The sequence below is a fragment of the Pan paniscus genome, chromosome 12 (assembly GCF_029289425.2).
Source record: "Pan paniscus chromosome 12, NHGRI_mPanPan1-v2.0_pri, whole genome shotgun sequence".
NCBI lineage: Eukaryota > Metazoa > Chordata > Mammalia > Primates > Hominidae > Pan > Pan paniscus.
The window spans coordinates 75,706,199-75,729,725 of record NC_073261.2 but is presented as its reverse complement, the minus strand read 5'-3'; the positions used below and the strand labels follow the sequence as shown (position 1 = coordinate 75,729,725).

Here is a 23,527-nt window from a genome sequence, read left to right as displayed (position 1 = left end):
AATTTACACTGTCAAGCATTTCAGATAAGTGTGCAAAAGATAGATTAGTCAATAAAGGTTACTGGGACAATCAGTTATTCATAAGAAAAAAGTGAAATTGGATCTTTACATCCTTTTGTTCACAAAAATCAATTCTACATGGATGCCCGATTTAATTTAGAGAGGCAATCTGTGAAAACTTGTCAGACAATAAAGTTTGATATGGAAGAATGGAAGGATTTCTAAAATTAGCATAAAGGCACTAATAAATATTGATACACTCATCTACATTAAAATTAAGAATGCTGGGTCATCAATAATACCATAGAGTAAGAAGTTAAATAACAATTTTGGAGAAAATATTTTCACTTCCTATTAATCAACAAAGGATTATAATCCAGAATATGCCAAGCACCTCAGCGAATCAATAAAAAAATAAAGACAACCAATGAAGAACACAGACAAAAGAAATGTAATTTCATGGAAAAACAGATATGTATTGCTTATGAATAATGAACAGATGTTCATTCCTATTAGTATTCAGGAAATGGTAAAAATCAAACTACATTCAGATACCATTTCATAGCCATGAAATTGACATAAAACGAAAAGAAAAGAGAATAATTCCACATTTTGCCAAGGCTACCGAAAGTCATTTTTATATACTGCTGATGCTGATAAGATAAAAATTGACCAACTGTAGTTAAGTTTCTTTTGGCATTATGCAATCCCATGGGAATTTCACATATTATAAAGAACTTGGGTCTCAGTCCTTAGAAAATAGTTAACCAGGATCAGTTAACTAAACATTTGCCAATTCCTTCAACTCATTTGTCATTGCTTATTGTTCTGCTCATTTGATGATAGGTAGTCAAGTGGGTTCTGGTTCATGTATGTGTGTGTGTGTGTGTGTGTGTGCATACTAATAATCATATATGAAAACAATTTATATTGTCTGGCATTGCAGGTAAGTTGGCAAAAGATACAGAGGTCACTAAAGGTTGCTGGGACTATTGGTTATCTATAAGAGAAAAGTGAAATTGGATCTTTACATCCTTTTGTTTCCCAGAATCAATTCTACATGATGAAGGATTTAATTTAGAGAGGCAATCTATGAAAGCTTTTGTCAGACACAGACACACACACACACACACACACACCCACACACACGAGAGATCCACTTATCTGAATAGGGTATTTGCAAAATTTTACATTCCCACTGAATAAGTAGATCTCTGAGTCAGCAGGAGCCTTAAAGACAATCCTGCAGCCCAACCCATTAATTTACATTATTATGAAAGCGAGGCTCATGGAGTTTATATGACCCTCAAATTCATAAAATGTGACAGTAACAGAAGTGGGACTAGGATTCAGACTACTAATCCAGATTCTGTCTAACATGCCACGACACCTGTGTGTCAGAAAGAAGTGATATATAGCATTGTGAAAGAAAGAAAAAAAGACAAAAAAAACTGTTTGTGAAGATATGTCTTAGTAAGAAAATAATAACTGTGTTTTAGTCTACTTAGTTTAAAAGAGCAGGTAATATATTAAGAAAGATTCCACTTAGATAACTAAATTATAAAGTTTTGGAGCTTGAAGAGTTTTGGTCCAGTAAGAAGGCTGTAGAATTTTATCCAAGATATCTTGTATCATTCCAAATCTGCATAACTCAGAATAAATCTCAACAAAGGTTTTGTTTGCCAGATAATGTGGCATACCCAAGGGGAAAAATAATAAACAGTTTGCAATTCACTATGTAATAAACTTTGAAGTTATATGGGTGTTGATATATTTTTAACACTATGATATTCCCCTTACTTAAAAATGAAAATACATCATTTCTTTTGTATTGTTTAATTCTAAATTTAAGTAATTCAAATTTACATTAAAGGCAACCACATAGTTTTGGAAAAAATTCAGTCTGTGGAATATGCAATTACCTTAAAATGCCATAAATGGGACATAAATCTAAGCAGGGAATATATTTCTTCCTATGTTCTTTTTCATGAAAGAACATACATACTACATGAAAATACAAAAATCACTTTTTCACAATATATAAGAATATTATGTTCCATCTAATCATTTGCTACCTTACAATCTTTGTAAGTAAGCTTTGTGCTATTCTATAAACAAATACTAAGCAGCAGAGTGTTTACATATGTGTTTCTGCTGAACACTTAAAGAATAAGTCTACGTCCATTTTTAAATACAAGTCCCAAATAACTTTTGCATTTCTACTATGTGCTAAAACAACGAAAATGAAAAAGAAATTAGACCCAAAGCCATGTAAATGTCAATAAATACTTATATCTAGGATACAAAGAGACCTCTTACAAATCAATAACAACAACAACAAAAAAAAACAAAAACACAACACAAGCCAATGGGAAAAAAACGATAAAGTAGTTGAACAGACATTAAAGTATAAAAGGCTATCTTCAAAGAAATGCAAACTAAACCATAATGAAATAACAGCACACTCCACAGAATGAATAAAATGAAAAATACAAAAAAAAAAAATCCAGTGTCAGTGAGGATGTGGGACAACTAGAACTCTCATACATTATTGGTAGGAACTATTTTGTGAAATTGTTTGGCATTCTCTTTTAAAGCTGAACTTGGTCCTACCCTATGATCCACCAATTCCACTCATAAGCACATATCCAACAAAAAATACACATATCATCAGAATAGCATACTAGAATGTTTACAGTGTTACCCTGCATAAATTATCTAAAACTTAACACTACTGAAATAACAACCAATAATAGAATGGATAAATTTCAGTATAGTCACACAATAGAATATTAAATAACAATGTGAATCTATGAGCTGCAACTGCAACGGAAATACAGATAAATCTCACAATAATAATGTTTAGCTAAAAAAAATGCCTGACACAAAAGAGAACATAGTTCTGATTCCATTTATATAAAAAATTTAAAAACATGCATAACTAGCCTCTGTTGTTGTAAATCAAGACAGTGGCTACGCTTGGTAGAGATGGAGAGGGGATAGTAGTGAGGAGAACTCTTGGGGTACAATTAATGTTGTTCTTGATTTAAGGGTTGCCTATGGGTGTGCTAAGCGTGTGAAAAATTAATTTACCTGGACATTCATGCTACATTTATCAGCATAAATACTATATTTCAATAAAATGTTTGAATAATCTGGATGATTAAGCATAAAATGAATTTGTCTGATGAAGTATTTTCTTCCTGATTAATACGATGATATGAGAAGACACTATTCCTATTAATGCTACTATAAATAGTAAAAGCTAAAATAAAGCCAATAGTAATAATTTCAATTGTCACTTTTTAAAACTTTTCAATGAATATTAATATCCTTTAATTACCATTTGCTCTTAAGAGTAATCTCTCAAGATGTAAAAAATATATATATACGCTGCTTGGTAGTAATTGTTTGAAGATCCATATCTTAAATGTGTTGATTAATGGATTGATATCAAGATGAAAAGAGCCTCTATTTCTAACCACAGCAATGTTATGATAAAATTGGGAAAAAGTAATATTTAAAAATTTGAAGCATCTTTCCAATAGTCTACAACAATTGATTTTATGTTGCCATACAGTTGGAGGAAAATATTTAAGAGGCTGCCATGGGATTTCACTCCCATTCCATATCCAACCCACTATAACTTAGAAGAAAATTCACAGTTCTTGCTCATCTAATTTTCTGAGAGTAAGTTCAACTTTAAGATTTTTTTGATATAAAAACAAACTTCTTATAGAAAAAAAAGTTAACCATTACTGAACCACTTCATTGGATGTTGTAGAAGGTGTTCAATCCTTAGAAGGTAGACTGAACAAATGGATTGGTTTCAACACCAAGAATCGCTGATTTCTACTTTATGGGAAAAAAATGTTAAACAAAGATAGGTTAAATGACTTCCTAAGTTCACACAAAAATTGATTCTCAGGACAATGCTCCTTTGCATTACCAGTGCATAGAATACAATCTCATTAATTTGACCCAATGCCTCTATATCTTCTAAATTCACTGAACTTCTTCACCAAATAAATAATCTGCAAGGAAATTACCCTACATCCTAAAGACAAGGATGCCTGCGGGCAGAACGAAGTCCCACTGTCCCCAATTACATGAAGAATGTCAGGTCATTTTTGTTTGCCAAAAAACTAGCCAATATTATTATTCTTGATTATATTGCTTTTCATATATGCAATCCCAAATCACACAGGTTGGAAGGCTTTACTATAGTTATATGATTCAAAGATATGTTCAACATAAACCAGAAACTAAAATCCATATATGAAAAAACGAATGAAAAAAGATATTTGGGTGAGAGCCCTGCTTCATTTATTTTTCTATTCTAGAAGTCAAATATACAAAAATATTGTGCCAAAAACATCCTTGACCAAGCAGATGTACACATTAGAAGTCTGCATTATGAAAACAAATAAGCCAGGCTGTCTCTGCTATAAGATAAAACAACTTTAGAAAAGCAGAAAAGGAAAGTCTGCTTATTGAAATTCATATCAAATTAAATCCTCAGTCCTTAAGAAATTTACTATTATCTTATTTGCCACGAACTGTGTAACTGAGAAATTAAAACAATAAATTGATTATTACAAGTAAAAATCACATTACTTTCAAGGGAGAGTAGTTCACTCATTAGATTTTCTACGTAATATATGTTGTAAAATATTCTAAAATTACCAACTATTATTCAACATATGTAAATTCTGAGTCTAACTTCTCTTGTTCTGCAGCGACTAATCAAGATTTATAAAATATTCACTCTTTAAGATTTATCTCACTTAGGTAAACCTCGAGACCAATCCAGAAATAAATTGCCAAGCTTCTATCAAATAATTCAAAAAGAGATCCAGGACTCTTGATGATACACTTGAGGTCACTAAATATGAAAGGTAAGTTAGACTTAGACATTATTTAGTCCAGTGCCTTCATTTATTAGATGAACAGTGTCAGGGCCCAACAGACAAAACTATGGTCACATAACTAACTGAGGAAAAGTCAGAATATAATCCTTGCCCTCTTGATAACAGTCTCAGGTTCTTTCTAATTTCTAGATATTGCCATAAAATGAGCTTCTAATTCATTACCAAAAACTAAATGCAGCTTAAATTTGAGGATATTTCTGCAAAAGAAAATAGGACAGGTTCCAAAACTCTAGCACGATAATTTTCCAATCTTATTGTGCAATTGATTTGCATTTGTTAAAATAACCAAAGGTGCTGAGAACCAAACAGGCCATTCTGTGTCTGGCTGGACTGACTAGTCAGTTCTACATATAAAATGAGATACACAGGGAAAGGAATGAACAAATGATCCTAGAATTCATTAGGTGTGCAACATTTCAATTTCTGGGCCTGACTCAGATTCAAGTACCTACAATGTAATCTATAAGAACTAGATGCTGTATCTTTTAACCTGAAGAAAATCATTAACACAATCAAAATTAAAAGTAGCTTCATGAATATGGACTTTATAAAGATTCCCTGCAAGAAATTTGAAAATTTCTGGGTGCCAATTAATGATTACTTAATAAATAAGTAAATTATAATAATGCAATTATATTCAAGGAGATGTATAGGTATTTTGTATTTATAAACAGTCCTCATTTATGAAATGGATATGAAGTAAATAAATTTAACTATGAAATCATCTTATTACCAACTTGGTCAAGGCAACATATTCTGAGCAATTTATCTATTTAACCAAACCCCAAAGAATAGCCAATTGCTTCTTTCTCCCTAGAATCAGACTGGGGTGGTCTGTAACTCTAAAAATCTATAATTTAATTTATGCAAATATTGTGGCCATCTTGTAAACTGTTCTAAATTATAGAATGTATTTTTTTAATATATACAGATGATAGCATCTTGGAAGGCAACAGCAGAGGAAAGGAGAATTATCACAGGGAAGAAGAAAGAGTTGGTGAAAGTGAAATTGCTTTAACAAAATAATGATCTCTATACCTCCTACTCGAACTGTGGTTTGAAGGACAGTATCATCAGCATTACTTGGAGCTTGTGAGAAATTTAGAATTTCAAGGCCCCCTCGACCCCAACTTACTGGTGCAAACTCTGTATTGTAACCCGATCCCCAAGGTGATTCTAGTGTACATTAAAGTGTGAGTCTTGTTATGAATGGATTCTTATAGTGCTGCAATTTAGAACATCTTTTAAGAATTATAAAGACAATTTTGTGTCTCTTGTATCGGAAATAAGTATTAAAGGCAGAATATATATTGATATCATGGCACTGTTCTTAAGGAATTAACATCCAGATGAATTATTTTGCATCTTTTCATTGGAAATAAAAAGCCCGGGGCTGGGTGGCGGGCGAAAGAATCAGAGAGCTCTGATCAGTGTGTAGATGTATCAATATCTATTTAATATGTACTCCAGCAGAGAGTCCAGGCTTTAAATCATTGGAAGCAATCTCTCAATTTTTATTCTCAACATGTTTCACCTTTAGGCAATATTACAATAAAATTCTCTGTGGGTTTGTAAACTTAGTGCCACTCTTCTGGATAAATGTAAAGGGTGTATAACTCCTGGTATATTCTAACAAGTCATCATTATTGGTGAATATACTTAACAAGTTTCATGCAACTGCATTTACGGTTCTCCCTAGAAATGTCTTTGTTCATACACTGCTGCAACTGAAAACTATCATGCATTCTGGATGTAAACTGATTCAATGAAAACAAATGGGCCTGGGCTGTCACATTTCCACTTACTATAGTCAAGTGAACTTGGAACATTTTAAAGTTAGTAACACTTAGAAATGCAAGAAATATATACTGCTAACTCAAAGTCTCCTATGTTTTAAAAAAGAATGACAGTTTTTTAAAAGAAAGAAAAAAACCTAAAATTATCTTGATATCCCCAGCACATTAAGTAGAGGAGAGGGTAATAAATACGTGATAAGTGTAATGAGAAATCATGCTGGATGGGAAGAAATGTACTTTTGTAACTCCATCCATTCGTGTGCTTCATAGAAGGCTTGACCAAGGTTTTTTGGTTTATTTTGTTTTTCTTTTTTCAGATGGAATGCTACTTTGTTATTAAAATAATGCAAAGAAGTAGGTCAGTATACACTAAAATCAGTATAAAATAAGAACACTTGAATTGTTGCATACCATTCTTCACAGTAGGAGCACAAGAGAAGGAACACTGAAAACCTATGGCATATCTTTGATTTCAACACAGAAAGAGCATAGAATCCAAAGGTTTAACACATGCAAATCCCCTATTCTAGATATTAGAAATACAACAGTAAATAAGGCTCTCAGGGTCTCCACTCTCAACAAACCAGTGATGGAGAGATAACCATAAGTGAGTCAAGTATAAGTGAGTTATATGTGAAACTGAGCAAGCAAAAGAGTGCAATGAGGGTGTGCAATAACTGAGCAGGGAAGTTGATTTAGATGATTGGGAAAGCTTTATGAGACAATGATGATTAAATTGAGATCTTAATGCTGAGGAACCACTTGTGGGAAGATCTGGACAAAGAATAGAAAGAATAGAAAAAATTCTAGTGAGCACTGAGCACAGTGACACTGGGGCAATGTGGGAATACAATGAAATCAGAGCTGTGGGATGGGGCTATGTCATGTAAGTCCTTCTAAATTTTGGGCAAACTCTTTGATTTTATTCCATGCACAATGGGAAGCTACTAGAGTTTTATAGTTAGGGGAATGACATGGTTTGATTTACATCTCAAAAATATAACTCTGTCTGTTGTGTGGAAAATAAACTCTGCGTAGGCATGGAAGTGACAGCAGTGAGTCCAACATTTATGAAGTTATAGAACATAGGAGTATGGGCTAGGAAATTACACATATCTGGGTTCAAATCCCACTCACATGAGCAGTTGGGTAAATAATCACCTTAAAGTCTTAGTTTTCTTGTCAGTAAATGAAGACAATAATACTAGGATCTATTTTATAGGGTAGTTGTAAGGATTAAACAATATATGCATAATAAGCTTTTTAAAGTCTGTCAATCCATGGGATATATTTGTGGAATATAAACAGAATATTTATGTATATATGTTATATTTCTTCATCTACTGCTTTTAACCATTAAGTTACTTCTTTTCCCCATCTCTTAATATCTTGGGCAGAATCACTGAATTTGTGGTCACTTTTGGTTTTTAAAAGTTTGGGCTAATTTATAAGTTAATCATGTCATCATTTTTAGTTGAAGTGGAGGAGGAAGACTGTAGTATGTCTCTAGGTGTCTTACCATCACCGCCCCCTCAAGAACTGGCCCTTCCAGTTTATTGGGAAGGAGCTGATGACGGCAAGAGAAAACAGCAGTGGTTATTCATATAGTCCTCTTTCTGTGGGCTGTACCTGCTTCTCTGGTTCACCCTTACTGACCTCTGCTGCCCTTCATGCAGTAGACTCATGAGTGCTCCATGTGACTTCCCAACAGCAGTCAACAACATGAGAGAAATTCATCTGTCTCATCCCCCAGCTCATCTCCCAGCTCTAACCTTCACACAACACCCCATAGCATCTGGCTGCTCTAATCCCCTGGCCCAGCTAGTGGCCTTCTTGTGAGTAATACCGGCTAGGTGGCTCAAGCCAAAGACTCAAAGGGATATCTCCTTTACTGATGCCTGTGGGCATTCTGGCTGCACCAAATGTTAATGGTACAGATTAAATTCTTCTTTTTTTTTTGATGGAGTCTTGCTCTGTCACCCAGGCTGGAGTGCAGTGGCGCGATCTCATCTCACTGCAACCTCAACCTCTCGGGTTCACGCCATTCTCCTGCCTCAGCCTCCCAAGTAGCTGGGATTACAGGTGCCCGCCACCATGCCTAGCTTTTTTTTTTTTTTTTTTTCTGTATTTTTAGTAGAGATGGGGTTTCACCATGTTAGCCAGGATGGTCTCGATCTCCTGAGCTCCTGACCTTGTGATCTGCCCGCCTCGGCCTCCCAATGTGCTGGGATTACAGGCGTGAGCCACTGCGCCGAGCCAGATTAAATTCTTCTTGTCCCCTCTTTCTACCCTGCCAGTCCTCTTCCTCCCTCCTCAGAAAGGCATAGGGCAGGCCAGCAAGTTTGATGCATACAAAGTCATGCATTGGGAATGCAGAACACCAGCTTTCATTTCTTTCCCAGCATACACAGGCTCTACATGTGATTCTATAGTTTCTTCCCTCAATTACTTTTGGTAAAAAAAGCTAACCTCTTCATTAACAATATGTTTTACAGAGCCTATGCCTTAAAGACTCTGTGCTGACCTATCCCTCACTGCTTAGGTAGATAAGGGAGGTGGGAAGTGGGGAGTTAGAAGTAGTTGAAGGGTCAAGTCTTTCGGTCCTGTAGTAAATGCTGAGGAAGGTTAACTGGCCAGTTTAGGGAGGTTCCATTTACAATGAAGGCTACTTAAATTCTTTTCTTTCAGAAGGTTCTAATCAACAATTCTATGAGAAAAATTTCCATTCAACATATGGTGGACAATCAATTAATGTTAGATATTATGATCATTATTATTAAAGTAACCACTACATTTAAAATCACTACTCAGCAATTTTAAAAAATCAGCTTTTTACCAAATGTTTTATTACCCAGAATATCACGATGCCCAACACCCTCATTCTAGGAGCACTTGGTTAATTAAGGTTCATTACATAAGAACAAGATTGAAGTATTGTAAATAGAAAAAAAAATACATGTTTCTATTGATGGTTTATTCTTTTAAACAAGTTTGTGCCTGAGTAACTTACAAAATAATTTTATAAAATATTTGCTATTTATTTATTTTTTTATTTGCTCAGGGAAACGCATCAGGCTAAGAATTACGAGAGTGAAACACTGGTTTCTTCTTGGACACTTTTCAGCTCTGCCCTTTACCACCCTACTTAGCCTCACTGGGCCTCATTTTCCCTCCTGGCAAAGTGACACAGTCAGACTAAGTGATCTCCAATGTTTCTTTCCATTCTAAAACTCTAGGGTTCTATAACATTCTCGATTTATTGAGCCACTGTTTCACTGATTCATTCAATAAACATTTATTGAAGCCCAATTCTGTGCCAAACTCAATTGCTCTCCTGCTGTCAAAATCAGGCAACATGCTAGAGTTAAAATGTCTTTAAAGATTTCTGATGGCTGCTGCTTTTAAAAGGAACTTCCCATAGCAACCCCTACCTCTTTGTGCTTCTAGAGCTAGCTCTCCTATTATTCTGTGAGGACTTACAAATTCAGAAAGACAAAAGAATATGGAAAGGCCTGGTATTCACAACCTACTAGATGTAAATTTCCTATTCCTAATCACCTTTCTTCCACAACCCAGAAAACAATACCTTCAATGGATTTGCTAGTGTTACAGATTGTGTTTGATTATTTGTCCCCAAATTTAAAGTACTTCTTCATATAATTGCAAATATATGCATAGAAAATAAAATATTTTAAAAGAAAGCTAATATTATATACTGTAAGTCTTAATTTGAGATTATACATATTTATCCAATAAAAGTATAGAAGGATCAATCAATACTGACTAGTGTTTCCCTATGGGCTCCATGGATAGAGCCCATAATTTGAAATTAGGAGCCCTAGGTTCAATTCCTCACTTTATGGTTGGTGCTATATGTCCAAGAGCAGTAAATGTAGCTGAGTCTGACTTTATTTCAATAAAATGAACACAGATATTCTGTTATGCTGCATTTTCAGATTTTTTAAAAATTAAGATCTTTAATATAAATTATGAAACTGTTCTTATTAATTATATACTGGGTCTTCCATAACTTCCCGTTACCCCATCTATCATACCTGTATTGAAAACATCATTAATCAACATTCTCTAGCTCAGTATTTTTCATCCCAGATTCCCTATCTGGTTTGAGTACTGTTTTCTCAAGTATCTGAAGGGTAGTATAAAACCAGCATCATTCCAGATGCATAGGAGAGAAGTTATTTCATTAAATAAGACAGATTCCTTAGGGTTTTATTCCCATCCCAAGTTCAACAGAGTTACAGATTAAGTGCAAACACACAGAATTTATGAGAAAGACTTGAGGTAACTCACAGAATAGAAGGAATTGCTAAACCACGAATTCTTGGAGAGGAAGATACTCAGGGTAAACCCAAACTCTTGAACTCACAGTTCCTGGTCTCCTCTAGGTTTGCACCACTCATATAATTGAGCTCCAGTGAACTTGAGGTAATTCTTTTCAGGTTCTGAATTCCCCAAATCAGAAAACTTGGATAGCTCTACTTGTGTTAGAAGCCAATTCCCAGATCAGTCTTTGTGGTTGGAATAGGGAGGAGGCGACAAGATTATAAAGCAGGGACATGCCAGAGAATGGCTGTGAGGGGACAGCCTAATCATTCATTAACATCTGGTATGGTCCACAAGTTAGTATTTAGATCTAGTATTTAAAAAAAAATTTTTTTCCTAGGATGATGAAATTATTACCATCTCTTTTTTAGTTTTACCTTTGACATAAATTTAGATCTTAGGATCCAAGGTAAATAATGAATTTCAGCTGAATTGTGACAAGCTTTATTTAAATTGTGCATCTTTATCAGAGATCTAAGCTAAACACAGAATTATAAACTTTATAGTTGGAAGAGGGAGATCCATAACATTTACGAGACTTTCTCTGGTGCACAGGCGAAGTTGGGATGAAAAACTGGGTCTCTAGATCAGTTGACTCAAAACAGAGATGATCATCAGAATCACCTGGAAAACTTTCTACAAGAGTATATTTCCAGGAACCCTACCCACTTCCGCTTTAACAATATTGGGGTGGATCTCTTGCTAACATATTATTATTTTTTTAGTTTCTAGTTAGTTCCAATGACCAGTTTATTTTAAAACTCAATGTTTTGCAGTTTTTGCTTTTAATTTTTGTTAAAGGAATGGGCCTTCTCTCACCTTATTCTCCATGGAAATAATTCACATCCCAGCAAATAGCACAAAATACACAATAAAATAGACACATTATAAGAGAAGCAATCAAAAAGCAGAGCACATTGTCACTATTTAGTTTGGAAGCAATTTCATTGGTTAGAGAACATTCTGGCCAAACTGAATAACACCACCTCTTGAATATGTAGTTATAATTCACAATACATCCATTCACTTCTCAGAGTGAGCGTTCTCTGGTCTCATGGATAGGACGCATTCCACATTCACAGGCTCCAATTGCTTTTTTTGTTGTTGTTTTCTTTTCTACTTGTGGGTAAACCAAATACCATATTAAAACAAATTATTTCTCCTTTTAAAGATCATTTTCCTTGACAGTATATGGCAAAAATATTTGATATATTTTATAGCCCACGCTTGAAATAAGTTGCCTCCTCCACCATTAACCATATGATATGCCTTCCCTACCAACAATTCACAAAACTATACAAGTTAAAGAGGTCTTCCATTCAAGGGCTTTGAAAAATTTCTTCCCAGTTACCCAGGACACATATACAATACCTCAGCTTTCTACCCTCAATACATTCTTCTACTTTTGATAGGAATAGAAATTCTTCAAATTGATTTCATAATCCACCAATGGCTCACCATCCAAACTTTGGAAAACACAAATGTTATTCAACCTTTCCATTTTATACATTAAAAAAACGAAGGTCCAGAGAAGTTAATAGACTTGGCAAAGACCACTCAGCTTATGAATGCGTTGGACTAGAATTTGGCTTTATGACCCTATATCCTGTGTTCTTTCTATCACACTTTAATGCATTTATTATTTATTTATTTATTTATTTATTTATTTATTTATTTATTTATTTATTTTTTTTGAGACAGATTCTTGCTCTGTCACCCAAGCTGGAGTGCGGTGGCATAATCTCAGCTCATTGCAATCTCCGCCTCCTGGGTTCAAGCGATTCTCCTGCCTCAGGCTCCCAAGTAGCTAGGATTACAGACTCCCACCACTAGGCCCAGCTAATTTTTGTATTTTCAGTAGAGACAGGGTCTTACCATGTTGGCCAGGCTGGTCTCGAATGCCTGACCTCAAGTGATCTGCCTGCCTCAGCCTCCCAAAGTGCTAAGATTATAGGTGTAAGCCACCATGCCCAGACACTTTTCTGCATTTTTAATGCCATTTTGGATAGATTTAAATGGACATCTTTACAGTTTCAGGATGGAAATATTCATTCTGTAAAATACATGACACTCTATTTTTTCATCATGACATTCCATCCTAATTTGATCCCTATCCTAGATACCTAATTTTATAACTCCTTGAGAAAATATATAAAATTATACCTTCATAACTTTCATATCATCAAACAATATTATTATTATTTTTCTGTTACAATATCAAAGTGAAGTAATCATCCCAACTACCTCACCATATTTGCACTAATTATGTTAGCCTCTCAACATCAAATTTTGTTTTTTGCAGTTTCTTTTTATATGTATTATTATAAAATTCTTTGACTCAAATGTTCAAATATTCCTACTTAAAAACAGATAATGGATTTTATTTTGATAGAATTCCCACAATAGGAATAGACTATATCATTTTGTAATAAAAATTACATTAAATACACATCACAATCTTGACGAGAAGTTAATTATTAGCAAATGCTAACAATTACCAGGCATCTCAGGCTAAGGTGATGTGAGAAAATGTCTAGTACTCATAAGAGTTGTCAAATTAACATCAAAGCAATATCAACTAAAGAGCATTAAAAAATAGCAATGCCTTGGCCCCAGACCCCACCTCAATGTACTCTTTTAATTATCACCATAAGACTTGGGCACTGGGATTTTTAGAAGCTTCTCAGGTGATTCTAATATGTGGAAATGGTAAAAACGCAGAGTTTAGAGAGATATGACCTAGGCATTCAATGTGTAATATCTGTGGCTCTATAACTGTATAAACTTTGTGTAATAATATCACAAAACCTTATGGTTCTTTAAACTAAAATTATACTTTAGATATGATCTATGTATAATATTGCCTTAAATTTGCATACTGCTTATGTAACTTATCAGGAAACTGGCATATTTTCTCTTATAAAGGAGAAACACTTAAATGCATTTCTTCCTCCCCTTTCCCAATTAATATATGCTTAGATGTTACATTATCAGACTGACCTTTGTAAGCATCTGATTTTAACTCTCAAGCTTTCTTTGTAAGGGCCAATATTTATGTAAAACCACACAAATGAATATGCAATCCCAGAAGAATAAATAACTATGCCAATATTACATACTGCCTTTGCAAAGGAAATATCATCTGAGAGTAATATAGGATTGTATCTTGCGACTGACTTAGACAATCACATTTGCCCAGATACAGAGAAATCCCTAATTAGCTAAATTCAGTTGTTTTCAATTTTTTCTAAATTTATGATTGTAGCCTATCTCTAAAACTGATTGTACAAATATATATGCTTTAAGTATTTCTGGTGAAACCTTATGTAACCATTCAAAGAAGGCAACTGTCGATATTATATTCTAAAGAGAAGGTCATGGAAGAAAGTCTTGGGATAAAATAAGTAGATAAAGAAATAAAGAAATAAAGACAAAGAACAAGAGCTAGTCCTGAAACAGTTTATGAGAAAAGTAGACACTCCATCCATCAGTAGCTTTTCCTGGATAGGCTCATCTTTCTTTAACAAGTTGACACATTTGCAAACTGCAGGCTGAAATTTTAAATGTCTAAGCTGCTTTTCCTTCTTCTAATAGAAAAAGTACAAAAAATGGTTTTTGCTTCCTTTACTGCTGTGCCTTAATAAACATTTGGCTCAAGGTTTTAACCAAGCCAAATGTTGACTAAAAGCCTCCTCATAAAAGGCTTTAATACATTTTTGCTTGTGTTTTCTTTACATGTATTTCAATTTGATGACAAATAATTTCTTCCCCATTTCCCTCATTTGCTGCTGCATGTTGGACTAATTAAAAAGCAGGCTCTTTGGAAGCTGGAATGAGAGAAAATGGAAGAGTGGGCAGGTGGGTCAAGATTGAATGTCCCTGGCTCTGGCAATACATAGGATTCTCTTCAGTGAAACATTCTCCATCTAGCTCAGATTCAAGGAAGGCACAGAAGAAGCCCTTCAGCCTTTCCTACTTCAGGTCAGAGTTCTTTTTATATTTGGCATACAACCCAGAGACATCAGAATTCTATACAAAATGGAAAGTTTTATTCTTCCCAGCAATTCCACTGCATTCTGTGGCCTCTTGGTGCTGTGGGCAGCCTTAGCAGATTTGAGGCATCTCTTAGGGCAAAGCGGTTTTGAGGTATTCTTGGTGACTGGGAAGAATAATTTAACTTCTCTTGGAATAAGATCACATTCAGCAGAAAAGATCTGCTGTGCTCAAGGTCATAAATCTTGGCTCTGTGAATATTCAGTTATTCAGCAGAATAGCCACTCCAAGCCTTCAGAGCACTTTTGGATGCTGCTGCAGGTGTTTCCTGTAGAGAACTCCCTGACATCCACTGAGTTCTTGCATCTGCCTTTACCCTTCTTGATGCTGTCCATTCTGCTCTCTGAACAAACATATTGTCTTACACTTATGCACATGTATGAAATCCTAGAGATTTCCCTGAATCAACATATGTATATAGACGTATAATGGACAGAATAAAGTATCAAGGGATAAAATATATTTTTAATTTTGTATTTCACTTGAAAATTGTAAGGACCATTTTATAATGTATTGCTTGCAAAATAAGTCATGGAAGCCCTGAAAAATTAATCAATTCACTAATCAAAGAAACATATATTAAAGACCTACTATGCATGAGGCACCATGCTAATTGCTTTGAAGAAGACAAAGCTGAATTAGACAGAGATCCAGTTTACAAGATATTTACAATGCAAAGGGGGACAGAAGACATATAAAAGGCTATGGAACTTAAAAAGAAGAAAAAAAATTCTGAAGTATTGAGATACATTTCATTACAAGGCAAATCTTAGATAACATCTTGAAAGAGGACACATTTAAAATTTAAGAGATTTGAGGAAAAGATCCTCCAGAGTATGATATAAAAATGAGTGAAGGTTTTGAGGTGAGAAATAAAATTAATGAAATTTGACTCGATCTAAGGTGACATCATGAAGAATAATGGCAAATGAAGTTAATAAGTTTGTTTCAGACCAGCTTGTAAAAGGCCTTGAAAAAAGAAAAAGGAATTCCTTATATTTTTATTAGAATATCCATCTTAAAGTGAATGGTGAATTATTGATTGGCATGGATTTAGGGACAATTGCATGTCATCTTTTTCTGTTATTAGTATTACTGTTTTGAAGAATGCAATCTACCAAAATTGAAGGTAATAGTTTCAATGTAAAAATATGCAGAGTTAAGCATTTGGAAAGCACTATTCAGGTTTAGGATATAGGAGGAAATAGGGATGGGAATGGTCTATTACTAGACATTTTTATTCTTCCTACTTATCAAATAGACCAATATGTGTGGAGGAAAAGCCTTCTTCTAAAAGGGGTTTGTTTTACACTATCTGTCAAAGAGGATATTGGTTCACTCAAGGAAACTAAGTTATATTCTATTTAACTGTGAGATATATTCCAATAAATTGCAGTAAACATAATCTTAAAATATTATAAAGAGGCCTCAGATTGTTTAAAAATACTATATTGAATATATGAGAAATAAAAGTTCAAGATATTCTTTAAAGTATATCCTATGTAAATGCCAATTTTTCTTTACAGAATAAATCTAACTACAAATGCATACAGTGCCTAAATATATTTTTATCTTGATTTTGTTCCTTTTCTTGTGTTTAAGAGCCCTGACTCCAGAATCACAGGACAAACTGCCACTTCATCACTTATTAGTGCTGTTTGTGTGGGCAGGCTATTTAAACATTCCAATCCTTTATTTTCTCCTCAATAAAATGTAAAAAAAGTAATGTTTACTCAGAGGTTAATGACTTGACACTTATAAAATTATTAGCATGGAGCCTGGCCTCAGATATCATTCTCTTCTGTATACAATTTTTATGTGTTTGTTCTTTAAACTTATAAATCAGTTCCATCAGACTTTTTACTTCATGGCAAGCTGCTTTTATTTCTAATTAAGAAAACATTCCTGACTCCAAAATTTATAAAGACGTTTTTCTCTCTTTTCTTCTAGTATTTCTATAATATTGTAATGCATTTAGTGTTTATCCATATGAATGGTATGATATTGGAATCTAATTTTACTTTTCCACATATATAATCAGTTCTTCCAATACTATTAAGTATTGTATCCTTTATATAATTATTAAATATCATATATAACAGATAAAAAACTCTGTATGTACTTACATCGATTTCTAGACTCCATTTTCTCTAAACATCCCTTGTCTGTTTCTGTGCCAGAACTAGACTGTTTTAATTATAGTTGTTTCATAGTACCTTTTGGTATCATGCTGGTAACTTCCCTGAACTGTTACTTTTCTCAACAAATTTAGGCTTTTATAAACATTTAGCTTGCATATCAGTTTTACAGTTTGTCAAGTCCCTAGCCCCCTCCCCAAATTGAGACTGTGAATTGAATTGCCCTTAATCTATAATTTAAAGTTTGAATCATCCTATTCAGAGGCACAAAGTTGTTGTTTTTTTTTTGTTTGTTTGTTTTTTACTTATTTTGGTCGTGCTTTGTACCCTTCCCTAAAGTGTTATTATTTTCTTTATGTAAATCTTACATAAAACCAGTATTTTTTAACGTTCAGGTAAGATTTTTATATTCCTAGGATCTTCATGTGGAAAAAAAAACTTAATGATTTAAACAGCTATATTAACTTGATATATGTAATTATTTGAGAGAAAATCTAGTCAATAACTTTTGCCTTCCCACTCCAGACTTCTACCCTGATTATGTTAGGTAATTGAATTGGAAAGAAAAATATTTATTCTTTATATTATTTTTTCTGATCTGAAAAAGATAGCTTGTTTCCACCAGATATATTCATATTAATAGCCATCAAGCTATACTACTTTCAAATTATATTTATGACAATAAATGATTCCTACAAATTTTAGAGAAGACTATCAAAAGCAAAAGAAATAAATACAAAAATTAACTGGGAACAAATAAGCAACCCCTGGAGGATTCATCTCTATGACCCTACAGTCAGAAACTAAAGAATAATACATCCTGATGGACAGCTATGGAATGAAATAAAATTTTCTATTACCAGTTCACTAGAAGAATTTTTTCCCCCAGGTTTGATCTCTTTATTTAGTTTACCAGGTTAAAAGAAAATTATTCACTATTACTCACCAGTAACTCAGTAAATAAAAATTTTGCAAATTCAGCCATTTCAACATGCCAGGGAATATCTAAAGGTGTATATATATAAATATTTATATATAAATTTTACATATGTATATAAAAGAAATATATATAATATATATGAATATAAACATTCAGGTAGGATATTTATATTTATATATATATAAGGATATATAAATAAAAATATATTTATATTTCTTTTTCAAATGCGCGGCTTTTATATATATATTTCTTTTTCAAAAGCATGGCTACATAAATTTCTTCATTTTGATGTTCTGCTTCTCTTCAGTTTGATCTTGCATATCACAGTGCATTTATAAAATCTGGAAAGCCATCTAAAGAATTTCAAACTTTCTGAATACAAAATGTCTTTTTCCACCAGACAAGAGTCACCCCAGTCACTAAACAAATTGACCAATTTCAGAGTATTTCCTGCTTCTACTTGTTACTGATGCAGCATCTGGCTGGAACAGACTGCGACTGGATGCAGAAAAGTTCATGATTGCTTGATTGACTGATTTTGATGTTGAAAATCATGTAAAATTCATATATATTCAAAATGTGATTCAAAATAGATATCCAAAGACACATCCCAGAAAATCAGTGTTTTTCTATAAGCTACATTAAAAGTTTTTCTAAATCTTCATTTCTAAGAAAAAATAAATAATACAAGAATGTATATAAATAAGAATGCTACCTCTGGAATTAATAGCACCTGCATCTGTCTACCTCTTTACCAGGCTTTAGTTTTCTTTCTATAAATACTCATCATCACATAAACTATAACGTATTTATTTATTTCTACATCTCCCATGAAAATGTGAGCTCCATGAAGGCAGGGACTTTTGTTGTTATGGTAGTCGTCATGGTGATTGTTTACCACTGCATCCCAGGGACTGGGAGAGTGCCTGTCATGTACTAAGCATTCAATAGATATCTGTTGAATTAATTATTCATAATTACTTAATTCACAATTTTAACATGAGCATAAGAACTAAGATCAGACCAAATAAGCCTTTTCAAAATATTAATGAAATTTTATATTATTATTATCTACTACCCTTTTAAACTTTAATGTGCTTAAAAGAAAAAATCCAGCTTGATTACAGAGCTCAAAGAATGCTATTGCCTGAATGTAAGATCGAGAATAGCTTTTCTTTACATGATTCCCAGTCTAAGGAGAGAAAGCAGATAGTAAATCACACATTAAACAAATCATTCAATTACATTCGTTTAAAGTGCTGCTACCTAGGAAGGAAACTGAAATGTGCCTTGAGAACAGATACTCAACTGGCACGCTGGAAGGGCTTCCCTAGAAAGGGACGGTTTGGTTTCTAGGACTTGAAGAATAAGGTCTAAATCAGGTAGAAAAGGCAGGGAACATTCCCGGCATCCACAAAGATATATAGAGAGGCTGAGTCCAGGAAGATCTTGACAAACTCTAGAAACTGTGAGACTGGTAATATACTATTAGGTTGGTGCAAAAGTAATTGCAGTTTTTGCCATTTCTTTTGCACCAACCTAATAGAAAAGAATCAGTACAAAACAAAAGGCCGCTATTCTGGTGTCAGATTTTCTTCTCACACTGAAGCCAGCTGGAGTCCTTAGAACTTTCCTGAACTTTTCTGCATCCAGCAGCACTCTGTTCCAGCCAGATGCTGCATCAGTAACAAGTGGAAGCAGGAAATACTCTGAAATTGGTCAATTTGTTTAGTGACTGGGGTGACTCTTGTCTGGTGGAAAAAGACATTTTGTATTCAGAAAGTTTAAAATTCTTTAGATCGCTTTCCAAATTTTACAAATGCACTGTGATATGCAAGATGAAACTGAGGAGAACCAGCTCTTTGGCTGCAGATCTGAGATCTTTCTATGGGAGGACAAAAAGGAGCTAAATCACATTAATCTATTTTCCACACTAGTGACATGAACTAGGTTCAATTATTCAACTATGGAAAAGTCCCCTTTTTATGATTCCTCAAACGGTGTAATTTTTCCTGCCTCTGTACTTTTATGTTGTCTTTTTTTTTTTCTCTCTCTGAGTTGTTCCACTAGGCACATATTTCTAGAATCAGCTGAAGTTCCACCATGATTCTCTGTTTGGACTATCCTTCCTCTGAACTCCTCCAATATTTTATGCCCATTACTATACAACTCTTGATTACATCTGAGTCCCTTGAGGAGACAGGGAGGAACAGGACAGGAGACAGGGAGGAAGAAGGACAGACTATGCCTGTGAATACAGAGTATTTTCCTACAGAGAATATTTCTAATGAAGATGTAAAAGATCCACTCAAAACTCAAGCATTATATTGTTTGAGAAGGCAATTTTTTTTTTCAATTTAGGTGGTCTGTTTTATGGTTTCTTCTATGGAATATCTGTGCAACAGGAGATCCTCTTGAATAATTACCCACTGAACAAACTGTATCTCTCAAACACATCTCAATTTCAGACTTGTTGTTTAGGTCATTCTCTGGAGAGTGTCTTGAAGAAGAAAAAAAGCGGAAACTTACAGATAGTAGGCCCAGGGAAAATATAAATTATTTTATAGCCACTTTTGAGGGCCTCATATTTTCTTGGCTTAAGTACTCAGGAGACAGATATAAGGCATAAAATCTTTAACATTATTAAAACCAATTCAGAAATATCCCTTAACCTTCCAACACTAAAGCAAATAGAGAACATGAAAACTATCTATGGAACTGAAAATCAGTGATCATCTATGAAAAATGTTACTATTTTATAAGACATCCAAAGAAATACACAGGAAAACAAAATAGAAATAGCTTACAACATTCGACACTGCTTGTGTATAATCACACACGCACTTGGTATCCTAACTAGTGGAAATGCAAAGTAGCCCATACTATGGGGAATATAAATTGGCAACTCATATAAAGACCCAAAGAAAAGCTTTACTCTTGTCCTCATAATTCCACTTCCAAGTAATACAGCTTAGGAAGAAAGTCAGGGACAAGAACAAAAATTTATATACCAGGATGTTCATTACAGCCTTAAAATTCAGGAAAGTTTGTAAATAATTAAAATATTACACTATTCAAAAACAAACAATTTATGACACAACATTAGGGTGGAAAATTTGTACTTTTCACATTCTAATGACAGAAGAAGAAAAATACTCCTTACATTAAGCTAAGCAAAATAAATGTAGGGCATACAAATTATACTATAAATTGTACTGTACATGTGTATATATACATATATACACACATACAAATAAAGGAAACAGACCAAAATGATATCATGTATTTATTTCCTTTAAACCTTTCTGTACTTTCCCAATTTTCTACAATGAATATTTTTATGACCAAGAAAAAGTTAATAATATTAAATAATTAATTTAGACTCATTTCATTATATGCATGAATTATTCCACATAAATAGCTCCTTTTTACAATCAAGCCAAAGAACTGTCAAACCATATTGGGATCTACAGAGACTCAATCGCCAACAATGACATAAGGCAAAACCTCCCACAGAGACCCTCTTCTCTTTCACATAACACTGTATTTTTTAACAATGTTTAACAGTTGGAAATGCTGAGAAGCCACAGATGAGATCATTAGGAGAAAGTATTTTCCATCATGCTTTTGTCAGGGAAAATCCCTTAGTAGTTCTATTTCTGAGTTATATTTTTAGCCAGGCTGACAAAATTTAAAGCAAAGTATATAAAATGTGTATTTGCAAGCATCTTTCTCTACCAAATGGAATTCACTTTAACTATCACACTGATAAAGATCATTTATCATAGGCTTGTCTTCTGCATGACCCTGTATTTGGAGGGTGTGAGAGACTACAAGACAGAAAGTGGTCAGGACCTCAAAAGATGGCACGTGAGCCGCTGCTTCAAAAAATTAACCAGACATACCAGAAAAATATGATGATGTTTATGGTCTGATAGGCATCTCTGTGATCTGTAATTTATGTATCCTATCTCTGTGCAACCAACGGATTTAATGGGTCAGCAAGCTTCAGGAAAACCTTAAATGGATTTGGGTTCAGTAAACAGCCGGTCATCACTTCTACCCCATTTTAACCCACCATGCTGAACTGCGAAGCCAAGGACTTGCTTAAACTACCAAATCCAGTTTCCTCATAGAACTTTTGGCCCTTCTATTTGTAGGTCTATCTTTGCCTTTGGTTGCTGACATCACATTCCCAGGGACTGTTTTCTCTTGTATAAACATATATCCATGTAAATCCTTAAAATTCATGGCCTTTGGGTTTTTCCTTGTCAGTCAATCTGAATGTCCCCTTCCTCAGATCCTAATAGCTCTGGGCTGGGTTATGTTTTCCCTGATTTGCCCAGCAGTGAATTCAGCTTAATTTAAAATCCACTCTGCCTGAGAGTTTCTATTTTTACTTTATGAACCCATAGGACTGATGAACAATAGTTAGAATTGTATTCAAATTTTGGATAGTTTGAATTATGTATTAGTTGGGAGGTTCTTCTTTCAAGGAAAAGAATACACAATTAGGTACAAGCATACACACACACACACAGAAATCACAAGTAATTACTGAATATGCCAGAGCTGTTTTCTCTGAGATTTCTTTAGGTAGTTATCTATAGACATTGTCATAGAAATGCTTCCAGATTACAATGTGGCTTCCTCTCCTTGTGGAGAAAACTCTGTAGCTCCCAAAACTTCACTAGGGGAGGTGCAAATGAGAAACCCTAGATTTTAAGGTGAAGAGAATCAAACTTACATTTTCCATTTGCAGAAATGTGTTCATTAGCTTAGTGAGATTGGTTGGTTTTGCTTCTTATTGTCTGTTACCCCCTCTTTGCTTGAGGGTGGATGTCTCTTTCTGACAATGATTTTTGTGACCCTGAAGCCATGTAAAATGGAACTAGTAATACCTACTGTATCACTTGATTGTTGAGAAGATTAAGTGAAATCGGAGTGAAATGGATTAATATATCATTGTCTGAAAATTGTTACACTAGAAGGCAACTCCTTAGAGCAAGGGAATTTTGTTGACCAACTAGCACTCTTGCTGGGACATGATACAGAGTTCACTGATTAGGGGCTGATTTGCTTGAGGAATGTGAATGAATCATAGATGCTATAATTGCCCTTGTTCTGTCCCTAAATGAAGAAAAACGAAGCAGCTGTGGTCATCTACATTCTCACTGTCTAATAGCCACAAGTGGTCTAAATCCAGACTAAAATACAGTGGACTCTGGTTGCATTTATATTTATCCCCCAGCTGTTTCTGTCTCCCTATTTTACCAATTCCAATTCAAAATGCTCTTAGCCCTGAAGAATCTGAACTGCCTCAGT

General features: G+C 34.1%; 1 protein-coding gene across 44 annotated transcripts in view; it reads right to left on the bottom strand.

Moving 5' to 3' along the window:
* The window catches only part of NRXN1 (neurexin 1), a 1,114,986-nt gene that overhangs the window by 710,809 nt on the left and 380,650 nt on the right, over positions 1-23,527 (bottom strand). The window contains exon 1 of one of the 44 annotated variants that reach the window (XM_055107990.3): positions 11,039-11,058. The exons of the other annotated variants lie outside the window; for them this stretch is intronic. The gene's annotated coding sequence lies outside the window, so the exon portion shown is untranslated. Of the gene's footprint in view, positions 1-11,038; positions 11,059-23,527 lie in introns of those variants that run through there. 44 annotated transcript variants of the gene reach the window in all.